The sequence below is a fragment of the Pelodiscus sinensis genome, chromosome 6, assembly GCF_049634645.1.
Source record: "Pelodiscus sinensis isolate JC-2024 chromosome 6, ASM4963464v1, whole genome shotgun sequence".
Taxonomy (NCBI): domain Eukaryota; kingdom Metazoa; phylum Chordata; order Testudines; family Trionychidae; genus Pelodiscus; species Pelodiscus sinensis.
In genome coordinates, this window is record NC_134716.1 from 2,543,585 (window position 1) to 2,558,724 (window position 15,140).

General features: G+C 50.4%; 1 long non-coding RNA gene across 1 annotated transcript in view; it reads right to left on the reverse strand.

The window, feature by feature from the left end:
- Nucleotides 1-7,248, reverse strand: part of LOC112547764 (uncharacterized) — a 153,753-nt gene extending 146,505 nt beyond the window's left edge. The window contains exon 1 of the long non-coding RNA XR_012904571.1: nucleotides 6,608-7,248. This is a non-coding gene — a long non-coding RNA (uncharacterized LOC112547764). The remainder of the gene's footprint in view (nucleotides 1-6,607) is intronic.
- Nucleotides 7,249-15,140: the final 7,892 nt, after the last annotated feature.

Genomic DNA, 15,140 nt, shown 5'->3' on the forward strand with positions numbered 1-15,140 from the left:
CTGCCCCCAGCTCAGTCCCGGTCCAGTAGCCCCCAGCTCCCATCCACCTGCTCCCAGCTCAGCCATGTTCTCCTGGCCGCCCCTGACTCAGCCCAGTCTGGCTGTCCCAGCTGCTCTCGCCCACCTGGGCTCAGAGCCCATCTCCCACTCACCAGGTGGAGGTGAGCAGCCATTGTGGGCTGGAAGACTCAGACGGAGCAGGGGGCAGCTGGGTGCTGTCACACCGGAGTCCTCCCTCTGGACCTCCCTCCCAGCGATGCTCCAGGCGGCCAACTCTCCCAGGCTAGAGGTCATTGCAGCAAATGTTATACGGCCCAGGAGTGCTGGTGACCCCCCCCCCACAATGCCAGCCCCCCTCTCCCTTGGTGGGCAGCAGCTGCTCCTGGGGGCAGGGGTGCCAGTGCTGGGCTGCGGAGGGCACTGGTGGGATGGCCCTGGGAGCCAGGCTCCCATGTGTCCATTCAGACAGGAGGATAAGGCATCAGAGCCTAACACTGCCTCTCGTCCTGTGTCCAGACCCCATGTTGCCCCAGTAGGCACAGACCAACCTAGGTGCTCCTGCACCAATGTAACGGACATGCATCGTCTCCTAAGACCAACACCGCCCCAGCCTGGGCCTCCAGCCAGTGCTGGTTGTGCAGTGGGCGGGGGAACTTTGCAATTCCACATCTGCAGCTAGAGGGCAAGATTTCGTGCCAGAGGCTTTAAGAAAGGCCCGCAGCCCACAGGAGAAAGGGGGCAAAGAGAAATACCACGCACAGCGCTCACTTCCAGAGAGCGCCTTCGATCGATAAACCCGCCATGCCGCGAATTCCGGGAACTTTGTTTTCTGCTCCCCCACCGTTTTGTCATAACAAATCCACGCCTCGCCAAAAACAAGGCAATTGGCTTCGCCAGCACAGATTCATTTGGTTATTGATTCTTCGCTGTGGAGGGAACAACCTGGGAGTTGAGATTCAAATCTACTTAATTCAATTGTCTTTCTCTTGCTGCTGGAGGCGACGAAAACTGAAGCGTCTCTTATGTATGACTCACATGGGCTGCTCTGAGTGAGGAGCTGGAAAGCCTTATTTCCTTAACAACAAGGTGGAAACTTGCTGCCACCACCCGCAACAAACCAGAATCTTAACCAAAGATCTGACTGCTGAATCCAGGAGAACTATGGGTTACAACTCATCACTGTACCTCTCCTCACCTGGGCCCACCTTCTAAGACCACCCATCATTTTCCTCTTTCAACCACGTCTCTTGTTATGATGTACCACAAGTTCTCCCCTGTTCCTCAACTTCCCCTCCTCGAGGATCCATGAGAAGCAGCAAGTCCTCTGTTAACCATGCAAGATACGGGAGGGAGGCTAACACCCGGCAGCCAACCTGGTCCCACCATCTTCCTTAGAGATCTGAAAGCCATGGGAGAAGGCCAGTGAAGATGGGAAATCCCACTTTAATAATGCTCCCTTCCACACAGGAGTTCTCTTCTCCACAAGCCTCCAGTTAAGTTGCTTTCCAATCCTTACTCCTCATGCCCGATCCTCCATAGATTTGGGAAGGCTGCTGGGCTTCTCTAGCACTATCTGTGCTAGGCTACGATTTCCATCCACGTGAAACCTCAGAGCATGAACCAGAACTCAGCCACCAGGCCCAGCGGCCACTTCGTACAGAACTGCCAGGCCTCAACATGACGCCCGGCCTTGTCGTCATACAGAGAAGCGATATTGCGATCTATGTGGAGAAAGAGGGTCTGGTCTGAAACATGCGCCCATGCATCAGAGGCCTGGACTAAAGTCATCAAACCTTTGCTGATACAAAGCAACGTTACAGTTGGGACCAAGAGGCAGGCCCTGCTCACAGAACATGACAAATGTTGGGCTGATAGTACTAGGCCCAAAACACTGAAGCAAACACAGTCCGAAAGGGTGGTACCACAACCCCAATACCAACGCATTCCCTGTTGACAAGAACACATTGACCCACCCTAACGATGGAGTCAGGACAACAGCATGATGTACACGATGGTTCAGTCAAAACATCTCCAAGGCAACGGGTAACACCCAGATATGGCAGAGGGCGGCACCTAGACAGGTCAGAACTAACCTGGTTGCATTGGTGTATAAAGAGGTATCTCAGAGGGGCAGCATAGAGGGCAGTGGAAAGTCCCACCTCTGAGCAAGCTAGGAAGGTGTTGGGATATTTAAAAAGGAAGGTGCTGGAATGACTATATATCTGTGGCTAAGGGGTCTAGCCAGACCCCTGTTAATTTTTACATACTCCAACACCTACTTAGTAATATTCATTGTGTAGGAGTGAACATTACTAAACAAGGCTTTAGGAAAAGGAGCGATAGGCATGTGAATTAACATACTAAAATAGATAAAAGGGTTGCCAATTTGTTGCCACAAACGTTGTGTTGAATGTCCGAGGTAAACGTGCAGGGGCAATAAAGCAGTTCCATTCACCCCATCGGCTCCTGGGTCGCCTGTTTCTTCTCTAACAGATGGCTCAGAGGGAAAACACTCACACGCAGCCCCGTGCCTGACAGGAAAGCGCACAGGGTAACTAGAATCCTTTGCCAAGGTCTCAGAATCCCCTGGCTCCGGGCTCCTAGTGGAAGGTCAGCTTTCCGTCGAAATGACTTGAATTCTAACTATGTCGATGCGTTGAATATGCAGTGACTGCTCCGAACGGACAACAAAATGCACACTCTCTATCTATTACTTTAGCTACCTCCCTCCACCTCCCCTGCTTCTTTATCGTTCCGTCTGTTATGTCTCAACTTGGATTGTGGGACCTTTGGTTCAGGGAGAGTCACTTGTTCTGCATTTGCACAGTTCATAGTGTCGTGGGACCCAGACCCATTTGGGATCTACACACTGCCAGAATACAACTGCTTACTCATGACACATTCGCACAGCCCTCTGCTGCAGATCTTTGAAATCCTGGGCCAACCCACCTATTTTAGAGCATTATTATAAGCTTGCACTATGGAATAGTAACATCTGCCAAATGCGATGATGTCAAAAGGTGGACATAATTAAAACACTATAATTGCAATTCTCCCAAGACTCGGCTTTGGCACGCTGTTTGATGTTGCTTGGAACAGAGCTATTCCCGGGGGCTCAGATTCCTATCTAAACCACTACCATTTGTGTGCTAATTTTTGTAATTACTGCAGTCAGGTAATGCTATGTGCTTTCTTTAATAAAAAGTGTTCATCGCCCCTGAAGTTTGATGCATTATGGAATCGATGCCCAGATACACATTTTATTTTAATCACCGATGACATAAGAACATAAAAGCAGCCATACTGGGTCAGACCAAAGATCCATCGAGCCCAGTGTCCTGTCTGCCCACAGTGGCCAATGCCAGATGCCACAGAGGGAGGGAACACAACAGGGAATCCTCACATGATCCCTCCCCTGTCACCTACCTCCAGAGAAACAAGCTAGGGACACCATTCCTACCCATCCTGGCTAATAGCCATTGATGGACCTAACCTCCATGAATCTATTTAGCTCTTTTTTGAACCCTGTTGAAGTCCTAGTCTTTACCACATCCTCTAGCAAGGAGTTCCACAGGTTAACTGTGCACTGAGTGAAGAAAGACTTTCTGTTTTTTTTAAAACCTGCTGCCTATTAATTTCATTTGCTGACTCCTAGTTCTTTTCCTTATTCACTTTTTCCACACCGGTCATGATTTTATAGACCGCTCTCATATCCCTTCTTAGTCTCCTCTTTTCTAAGCTGAAAAGTCCAAGTCTTTTTAATCTCTCTTCATATGGGACCCGTTCCAAACCTCTCATCATTTTTGCGATTCCCCTTCACTCCCCCCTTCTTCTTCAGGACTTTTACTTCAAACTGAAAATGGTGGGGCAAGAGGCACATGCCCAGTTCCATTTCCTCTGTTCCCTTCCTAAATTCAACACATGCCTCTCGGTTGAGTCTCTTCCCTGCAGTGTCATAGTCAATCTTGAATCCTCGTTCACCTGAATCCAACCCAAATCCATCTGCTTTCCTTGCTCCTGCATTGCCTGCCATACTCATAGGCGCTGCCGTGCCCTCTCCCTTTGACTGTGCAGCTCCTTCCTATGTGGCCGCCGCAAACCCCAGCTCACAGGATCCATCCGTGTGCAGAACAGGACTCCCAAAATCTTTGTCATTAATTATTAGGCTCCCAAACATGTGGTGAGTGTGTCACAGACACAGCCAGCACTCTCTCACCGTGCACATCTAAGGCCAGGCACAAGAGCAGGGGTCTCCAACCTTTTTAAGCATGAGATCACCTTTTGAATTTAACTGCAATCCAAGATCTCCCTCAAACCCAAATACCCTCGCCCCGCCTCCTTCCCACCCCTTCTCTCAGGCCCCGCCCCTGCTCACTCCATCCTCCCTCCCCCATCCTCACTCACTTTTTTCAAGCTGGGGGCAGGAGTTTGGGGTGCAGGAGGGATTCAGGATTGGGGCTGGGGTTTGGGAGGTAGGCTTCAGCTGGGCACCACTTACCACAGCTGGCTTCTGGGTGGTGGTGCAGGGGGCTAAAGCAGGCTCACCCCTGTCCTAGCCCTGCACCACTCCCAAAAGCAGCCAGCAAACTCTCCATCCCTGCCCCCCTCTGGTCTGTGGAGGTGGGGTACAGGGTGTAGGGAGGGGCACCCTGAGATCAATACCCCCCTTTCTCTTCTTTCCATGCCCTGCACAGCAAGCAGGAGGCTCCCACAGGTCAGGGGGCAGCTCCAAGGTGGAGGGCAAGAGCAGCACAGCAGTGCTGAGGGAGCAGCTTAAGTGTCCGATCTTGATAGCCAAACCTGTCAGGATCACCTGTCAGAGGCTCCAGATTGACCAGCAGAACCCGACTGACTGGTTGGTGACCGCTGCACAAGAGAGTAGAAACCATAAGGAGTAACAGCCTGAGTTCCCTCCTCTGCCACAGACTTCCTGAAAAACCCTGGGCAAGTCACTTCAGGGGTTTGCATCCCACCAGAGCTATTCCCGGGGGCTCAGAAGCAGCAAGAAGATAATAGGCCAGTCCTGCCTTACAGGGCTGTTGCGAGGATAAACATATTCACGAGCTTAAGGCACTTAGACATTATATTAACGGGGACCAGAGAAGAAACTATGATAGACAGAAGAGATACAGTGCTTCTAGACTGAGTTAACTTGCCAGATGAAAAGAAATCAAGAGTATTTTAAATCCCAGAACTGTGGTACAGAAGTTAGCAAATCCAATGTACCAACTTACTTCAAAAATTAACTGTCAGTTTAAAATTATGCACTGTAACATTGCAGGGGGTTTCTGGATGTAGAACAGTTACAAATCACTAAGAAAACAATAAAGAGGTTAATGTGAAATTCACATTAGTGCTAGTCCCTATAAATTCCAGCTACATGCCTTTCTTGATCTCTACAGACTAAAAAGTTTAATTAATAAAGAACACAGTTGTCGGAGTGCGTCCAGAAAACTCATTTCAGCATGAATTTCAAGCTACGGTTTGTCTCCCCCGGGTAACATTAAACCACTTTTTTGGCTTTACTTCTGGAAGCGGAGCGGGGAAAGATACAGAATCTTAAAGAGCCACATTACAAAAGCTTGCAGTGTGAAGTGTGACCTCTGCATAAATAAATGCAGCGTTGATTTTGTCAAGTATGAAGACAAGAATGGACACACTGAACTTTCTGGGTGTCTGGCTGGTGAGTCTTGCCCACATGCTCAGGGTTTAGCTGATCGCCATATTTGGGGTCGGGAAGGAATTTTCCTCCAGGGTAGATTGGCAGAGGCCCTGGAGGTTTTTCGCCTTCCTCTGTAGCATGGGGCACAGATCACAGCTGGAGGATTCTCTGCATCTTGGGGTCTTCAAAGTATTTGAAGGCTTCAATATCTGAGATATAGGTGAGAGGATTATTCTAGGAGGGGTGGGTGAGATTCTGTGGCCTGCGCTGTGCAGGGGGTCAGACTAGATGATCATAATGGTCCCTTCTGACCTTGAAGTCTATGAGTCTAAGGAACAAGAGTACAGAGCGAACATGCTTGGGTGTGAATGAGAAATGCAAGTCGTTTCATCAGGACCGCAGATTAGCACCAACTGTATTTTTCAGGAAGGTTACAAAGTTAATTTTTAATAGTCACAACCCCCTTTTATTTAACATTCCTTAAGTTTGCTCTCATCGATAAACTACACCATAAAATGGGAAATACAAATGAAAGGGGTTTAGAAGGTTGCCAAGTCGAGCACTATCGAGTTAAAAAACGTGAGAATGAACATCTCCCCACGTACAACATAACGCAGCCTTAAATGACATTAAATGACGTTTTTGTGCCCTTCATTTTTCAGTAGAAGTACTAACTTTTTCAGATGTGCTATTTAAGTAATAGAGCACGTGCAACATTTGTAATGCAATTTCTAAATGATTTTTTTAAATGCTCAACAGAAAAACTAAATAAGAACTAAGCTAGAATTTCCACTTTCTGGAAAAGGTATGAAGCCAGAGTCCTCTGTAAGAAACAAGGAAGGTATCTACATGAAAAGGAGCTGGAATTTTGTGTCTTCTTCTCATGCCTCTCTTTTGACAAAAGCAATGAACAATTATCATTTGAAACAAAATGGTAGCACTTACCCCAGTACAAGCCCAAAGGAGCACAGTTCCTCCAGACCTGGTCTGATCCATCCCGGCTTCTCTTTGGAGTCTGTGTTAGGATTGTCTGAAGGAAACCAGTTATCAAAGTCAGCCGCTGCCATGACAAACATACTCCCTGTGTATGCAAATAAACTGCAGGAAAGGAACAGTGAGTGGGTAATTATCTCTGATGTCACAATGTCACTGCGTAGGCAGCCCCAAAAGGGCAGCAAAGGTGCATGGTGTTGAGATGACTTGTCAGATTTTACCCAAACTCCTGAAGAAACAACATACACAATACACATTGCAGATTGGCCACAAGTGACCTGTGTGGAATCAAATTTGGTTCCAATTCTCCATATCATGTTTACAAAAAGGGGCTACCAAAAAGAGAGACACACTGATGTACAAACCCTGAGTGACGGCACATCGGGGACCCCCCGATCCTGCACCCCTGTCGCAGCATGAACAGACTCCACCAGCAGTAGAACAGAGGGGGTTTGTTGCTTCTCCAGGTTACAGCCCAGCACAGATGTGATGTGGTAACAGGAGTCAAGGCCAGGCAGCCTTAGACCCTTTGGGTAAGGGGGTTCATCGCCCCCTTCAACCCTCAGCACCCAGTTTAGTCTGTTACCCTTCATGTTTCCCAGCCAGAAACTCCCTCCCTCCCAGCCCCTACCCCCCAGCCAGGTGTTCGGCTCCGCCTCCCTTCCTTTGTCTGTCCCTCTGGGAAGAGCCTAAAGAGAAGCTAGATAATTTCATGGAGGTTAGGTCCATAAAAGGCTATTAGCCAGGGGATAGAATTGGTGTCCTTGGCCTTTGTCAGAGGCTGGAGAGGGATGGCAGGAGACAAATCGCTTGATCATTGTCTTTGGTCCACCCCCTCTGGGGCACCTGGTGCTGGCCACTGTCAGCAGACGGGATACTGGGCTAGATGGACCTTTGGTCTGACCCAGTACGGCCATTCTTACGCCTTGTTATCTGCTCCAGCTGGGACTAGGTGTCTGGTCCAATACATGTGTGGGTGAGTCAGGGGCAATCACACAGCACAGTGCAGGGGAACACTGGGTCACAGAGCAGACAGCCCCCCACTACGCCACATCCTGTAAAAACAGAAAATTCGGACACAGCCCTAATCACCTACATCTGCTGCAGTTTGACCCTTCTGATGGGTGCTTGAAAAAGAGTCTCTCGCACACACACACACACACACACACACACACACACACACACACACACCTCCAACAACAACTGGTGGTGTTATTACTTCTTGGTACTTAATGCAAATGTGCATACATTCACTGTAATTTTATTTGTTCAAAGTATGTTATTTCAGTTTTTGACCAGTCTATGCGTTGCATAATTTTATTTCTCTTTTATACTTAAATTGAATTCTTTGGAGTAGTGGGCTCTAAAATGCCTACTGGCTGGAATAATGATTCCTATGGTAACTTTTAAAAGAGACACAGCGTTTTGTTTCAACTGGTGGTGTGCATCTCCATATTCCTTCAATACTAGTGCAACGTAACAAAACTAATTCCGCACATGGAGGGAAAAAAAATGAGGAGGACCATTGGACACCAGGTCTGGAAATGCCATGGGGGTTCGGTGAAACAGGGCTTGGGCTGTTGTCATAGTGACTCTACAGTGGTGTCTTCGGTAAGAATGGGAAATAGACAGAGCTCAGCTGACCCCACGTTTCCTGAAGGGGGCAGCAGCTCTCTGTCCCGGCTCTCTCCTGGGAGTGCTGGGAATTCCTGCAGACCCCAGCTGGAGAGAGGCGGCACAGCGCTTCCTCCTACCGGGGTAGCGGAGAGAGAGGCCCCTTGCAAGGCAGAGGAGAAACAACTCCCACAGCAAAGGGTCTGCTTGGCGCCAACCCCGGGATACGCAGACCGTGCTCTTATGACCTGTCTTGATCGTGTGTTTTTCAGCTGCCTTTTTAAACACTTCCCAGTTTTCCATTGGAACGTGGCACCTTTTGCGCTCCCTGCAGTCCAGCTGCCTGGCCCTGACCGGGCACTAGCCCTAACGAGTCGGTTCCCAGCCATTTGAACTCAGGCTCCCCTCGGGTAGCAGGGCAGCTGTGCCAGCCCCAGCCCCGTATCTCTGCCGCACGCCGGCTGCAGGGGCAGAGAAGGCGGTTTCTCAGAGAGTGGGTTAATCCAGCAGAACTTCAGGCTGAATGAGGACTCCTTTCGGCGCTCAGGAACGAGGAGGGCGATGGAGAATCGTTACAGCAAAGCAGTGTTCCTGCTTGGCCACCCAGACAGCCATCGCTGCAGGATTAATTTTAACAGTCTCAGCAGGGCTGGGTTATCCACAAGGAAACTTACCGGGGACCTGAGGCTCGTGAACAGTTCCATGGAAACGGTGATGACACATGGTCCAAATTTCCTTTTTCCGTCTCTTGGCCAAGGCCACAAAGGTTGGATCTGCATCCAAGCTGCCCAAGCTGCTGGTGGAGTTTGGATATTGGGTGTTGGTGCGGGCCCATGTCTGCTTCTAGGCTGTAAGCTTTTTGGGGCAGGCGCCTTCTGTGGTTTGGTTCTGGGTTAGTGTTGCAACCAGCACAATGGGGTGTTGCTCCGTGACTCGCACTTGTAGAGGCTACAGTCGCACCAGTAAAAATTAACTAAACGTCTAAGCCAAGTAACAGCCAGAATTTGACGGGGGCACCAAGACAACGTGGTAGAACAGCTGGGGACTGGATTCCAAAGAGTCCGATTCTGTTCCTGGCTTTGCCTCTGCCCTTTAGGGTGACCAGCAGCTGTCCTGCAATTCAGGTAGAATAAACGGGCCAGAGGGGCTGCATAAGGAGCAGGGTGCCTCCCTGTGCTCCTCCAGAAGAGAGCCCGGGCTGCCCTGCTTTCCTTCAGGAGTGAGACATCCTCAAGAGTGATGCCAGCTGGTGGACAAGTAGGGCATTGTTAGAACGATTGGCGTGCAAACCTGCTGCACAAGGCAGGAGCGGCTTTATGCCTCTCAGCACACCCCTGGCTCCCCTGGCTCCCTTTCCTACAGCTCACCAGGTGCAGAATGCCGGTCGGGGTGTGTGCTGGGCTCTCGGGTAATGGGGAGAACGGTAGTGTACGTTCATACACGTGCTTTTCACGTTTCGATCGGTCTCAGGAGAGTTACAGGCGCGTAGGGTGCCCAGGCAGCCGCAGATTTCCGCTATGCGAGCTGGCCAGCAACCCTGCCGGGCCAGGCAGCTGGGAATCCGGCCCCGACCGTGGGCTGTTACCACCCCGCTGCGTGCTAATAAATGACTGATCTAGTCCAACCTCCCGCAAAAACAGGGGCCTCCCCTGGATCCATTCCCATCTGACCTACCGTACATCTTTTAGACAGCCAGCCAGGCTTGAGTTACAGCTCGATAGCGGTACAGAACCCTCCCGAATCCCTGCTGAGCAGTTTCAAGGGCCTTCTCTGTGACCTGCTTGTGCTTCGTTTCTAGTCGGAATGTGTCTAGCCACAGCTTCCAGCCTTTGGTTTGGGATACTAAATTTCTGTCCCTCACGGATTCTTACAGACTGTGATCGAGGCACCGTTACCGTTTTGTCTTTCTAACGGGCCCTGTGCCCCGACCCTTCCATTCCAAGCACCTCTGGGGCAATGAATCAGAACCACATCGGCTGGACCGAGAGGACACGGAGCTATTTTGGAAACAGATTAGCAAGGAAGGAGAAAAACCACACACTTGTCACACTGCAACGAGATTGCAAAGCATCATGGGGAATATATGAGAATACTCCCAGCCAGCAGAGTCCAATAAGCACAGAACTGGGCTATGGTACTTCGAAGAGTTGCCCAGATCTGGGAGCAGCGTTTTAAAGCAGCCTCTCATGAACCAAAGAATGCAGCCAGAAGTCTGGATTATTTGGCTATGGGATACGGAGCCCTTTTTGGATCCTAACACGTCACTCGTTGCTATGAAGCACAGAGCTGGAACTGGGCTTTCTAAGAAGTGGTGGGAAGGAAAAAAACGTGGCCCAAATACACAGGCCTGGGGACATAGCAAATGCCGTTAGTGCTTCAGAAGGCCACGGTTCGCTCCTTAACGCTGGAATTCCCTTCTTAGCAGTCAAGAGATCAGCCACACCTCTGAGGGCCCTTTCCCAGATCAAGCGAGCACACGGCTGCGTATTAATGCAATAATTGAGAAGCAAGTCCAAAGGGATTTTCAAATTCAGAAGTTAATGGGGGAACAAGCCTCATTAGCATTCATCCGCTGGCACGGTTCTTTCCGGCGCTCGTTACCAGAGCAGGAGACAGGGTTTTAAGAAGTGGGCCTGCTGTCCCTCCAATGGCGTATTCCCGGCCCCCCCCCCCACCCCACCTCTCTGAAGCTGCCTCTGTGAGTGGCGAACAAGACGTGCCAAGAGCCCCCTTCTCCAGCAGGACGCTGTGTTTTAGCAGCAAGGTTGCTCCCAATTCTCAGAAGGCAGAGACCAGACTTTGGTCCCAGAGTCTAAGGCTAGAAGGGACCGTTAACCTCTAACCCTTGTCCATTACCGTAGCCACAGCCCAGCAGACTTAGACCCTGGCTTTCATGGACAGAGCAAAGAATTTCCTCCTCCCATCTCCGGACCCTGAGGCTGGCATGTGTTTGTAAAGCACGTTGACTCCTTCCGACTGTAAGATTAACTATCATGTGGCCTTCCCCTCCCTCATTCCCTGGAGCCAATTTCTGGGTGAGGCATGGGGGCCAAAGCCTTCTGTTCCACCCAGCCCTGCATGGGAGAGGGGCAACTGCTGCCCCATCTCCCCGCACAAAGAGCAAAATCCATCCCAGGCCTTTTTGCTACAGAGCTCTGAGGGGTTCATACTGTCGCCCGTCCCCGTGGGATCTGGCTGCCACCTGTGTAAAAGCCACAGCACTAGCAGACTGCTCCGTGGGAAAGGAGGGGGGTGTCAAAAACTCTGCTAGGAGGGTTTGGAAGAGGCAGCAGACCTGCGAGGATCACTTGGGGCGGAAAGGCCAGAGCCATTCCTGGTGGGGTGCAGGACCTAGCGCAAAGCCCCTCTGCCTCGGGCCCCACCCCACCTCTTACCACCCCTTTCCCAAGCCCCGCCCCTGCTCTGCCCCCTCCCACCTGCATTGCACCGCTTCCTCCAAGCAGGTAGATGGCAGCAGAGCAGAGCAAGCTGCTAGGTGGCTCCACTTCCCGTGATTCTGGTGAGTGTGGGGGGGGTGGGCCCGACCTCTTCTGTCCGTGCCAGGATTCCCGGTAATTGGCCCCCTGAAAGCTTAGGACCTGGGGCAGGAGCCCCAAACCATCCAGTGGACGGCACAGCTATGGGCAAGCCTCTCTCAACACTCCCTCTGGTCCCGCCGTAATGAGCCACTTAACCATCTTGGGCGGAGAGGCCCACGGATCCACTGGGGCTGTACAGTGAGGTCCCACCCAGCATTTCCTGGGGCATTGAAGGAGGAGCAAGCCCACGAGCCATAGTTCCTGTCCTTGTATGGGAGTAGGCAGGGTGGCCAGATTCTCACGCCATCCTTACAAGGCTTTGCGGAGGTGGGGAAAGTAAGTTCAGCTAGCGAGGAGGCAAGTGAGGGACAGCCAACTGACCAAGGGCAGCGGACGAGGGATCGGAAGAGAGGAGCTAAAAGCGCATGGGGAGTGTGCAAGGCCAAGGGTAGATAAAGCGAGGGAAGCGTGGGACCATAGTTAGAGTAAGATGAGGAATTGAATATCTATGTTAACAGGTAGAGAGTGAAGGAAGGCACGAGAGTCTAAGAGTTCTGCAAACACACACCAGCAACGCCTGATCTTGCGGCTGTTCAGAAAGTAGCCTCCGGAAAGGAGTTGTTGTGGATTGCGTCTGCCCTCTGCTGGGCTTTCTGGGATTTCTTGCTGGCTGGTGTCTGCTCTAGCCGCCTGTGGCTGCTTTGTGGTTCAATTGTTCTCACCCCACTTGGCTGGGAGAGCATTTACTTACCACCCTCCAAGAAGCTTTTAATCTGAATTGGATGAATGCACTTGCTGATTTCTCCCCTGTTCCTTGTCCCTTTCGGATGGTGGGGGATTTCAACCTGCTTATGGATTGCTTGTCCCAACCTTCTGGCTTCACTTTTAATGGGTTTCTGGGGCTCCTTGCTGTGAGGCGGAAGGGGGGCGGGGCTTGGGTCACTCACTCAAGCCAGCCACGGTCTTGACCCTGTTTTTGCACAACAATGTCCTGTGATTGATTTGCTAGGCTAGCAAGCGGTTACAGTGAAAACGGAAAATCAAATCAGGTTCAGAGCACAAACGTTTAACGCTTTGACTCCTGCATTTTACTGCAGTGGTGCGCACTGGGCGTTTCTTGGGAGGGGAGGAATACAAGACTGGATTAATCCTGGATTAACCACCACTTCATTGCGGAACATGTCGGGGAAGAAGAGGGGAACAAATGCACATGCAAAGCTGATCCATGGGCCAATGGAGTCTCTGTAATGTACCGGGAATACGGGACAGCAGCCGGAGTGTATTGGCCTAACCATGCAGACAGTCTCCATGAGGGACATACTTTTTGAGCTTACGGTACCCACCCACGTCCGATACCCTACAGATCCTGCTGAGGGGAAAACTTCCAGCCGTGGCCAGTGTGACAGTGCATTTCCTATTCTGTATGGAATACGCTTATGAATATAAATATGCACAAGAGGAAAAGGCTTTATGCAAAACACCTCACGGAAGGTACCCTTTCAAAAGCGGTCATTGCTGAACAGCATTTCCCCATTGGTAGGCATGTACCATTGCTGTATCCAAAATGGGGACTAGCAATGGTAGATTATCATGTTGGGAAGGCCCATTACCAGCCCACCAGGAACAACAAAGAAGCCAGAAAGAGAGCTTAGGGCCCATTAGCAAGAGACAACTGAGTGGCGGAGAACTGTCTGCCTTCACTGCTACTGACTCTCAGACTCTGGCGTGCCACAAAGACACGTGACCATGTCCCCTGGGTGCTGTGGCAAGGCCCTGTGACGGAGCCTTCCCAGAGCTGAGCTGATCTCAGAGTCTGTTGCATACCCTTGTGAGCCCCTCTCTGTGCCAGTGGTAGAGGGGCCAGAGGCTCAGCAGGTCCGAGGGTTGAGGGGCACCCAAGGGACGGGAAGGTTGGCTCATTAGTAGTTCAGCATATCAAGTGACAATCCCAAGGGGATCTCTGGGACCAAACACACACCTAACGTGGAATGGACATGAGCAAGCACATGAACTACAATGTCATACAGTGACTTGCGTGTATGGAACTACATGATACACACTGAAATGGAAGTACAAGATCTATGGGCCAAATGATTTATTTTTTATAATTACCTGGTAAAAATGAGACCGTCAGCAATTTTTCAGTAACTGCGTGCTGTGGCACTTTTGGATGGCTATACCTCAGTTTGTAAGTGTTCAGGTGAGGTGAAACTTGGACACACAAGACAAAGCAGGCTCTTGGAAGGGGAAACACTGAGAGCCATTGCACTGTGGCATCACTCCCTAAGATAACGGGGACCCGATGAGGGTATATGCGACAGTCACCAAAACCAAAGGGATTGTCTCATTTTCGTGTCGATGCAATACACTGCGATTCATGCAAGCGATGACACAAAGTATGCTGCAAAAATGCAAGTATCACTGGAACCTCTCTTAGAACTCTGCTCCTCTTCTGCCCTGGAGAAAATGATAGTAATAGTGATCTCGTGGTTATGGAGGAGCCACAGCAATGGCCTCTTCTGGCCTCAAAGCATCACATCTTGTGCTAGGACTCTAATGCTTACCTGTTTTGGTGTGCAATCTCCATTCTCCTATTGTTAGGCCTTGTGTACATTTGTCAGGAGACTGGTGCTGAGAGGAATCGATCACGCAGAGGTCAATTTAGTGGGTCTAGTAAAGACCCGCTAAATCAACCACTGGTCGCACTCTTGTCAACACCGCTTCCCTCCCCCAGTGGAGACACTGCAGCAACTCGATCTAAGGTACAGCTATTCACGTAGCTGGAGTTGCGTACCTTAGTTCAACATTGTCCCCTAGCGTAACTTGGCCTTAGACCAGCATCTGTTTACAATATTGATGCCATCTGCTTGTTATGGGTCAGTCACCAAAAAGAGATTTAGGTGCCTGCTTGATTCTCTGTCCAGAAGCCAGCTACCAATGGTAGTGACCAACCACCTTCTTTAACAATGACACTGATGAGCAAGTGGATCAAAGCGTTTAGAGAAAATGATTTTGAAACCAAATGACGATGCGCATCTTTAGTCCTATCTATCTAATCTTATTCTTCAAGACAAGCTATGTTAGATGAGCTTTCCCTGAAAACTGCAGAAAGCGAAGTGATAACATTTACGCTCTTAGGAATTCCAGGGCTGCTTGTAGTGCCTAACTGTCTGTCCCAGTCTGATTCCCTCTACAAGAGGCTGGGATTTTCTCCAATTCTATCTTCCACATGAGTCACTGGCAAACAATTACCACATTGCTTATGGGTCTGTGGCAGGGCTGTGGGGCGACGACTTTTTTTGCTTGAACTTGGTTTTTCATGCTTGGCTCGG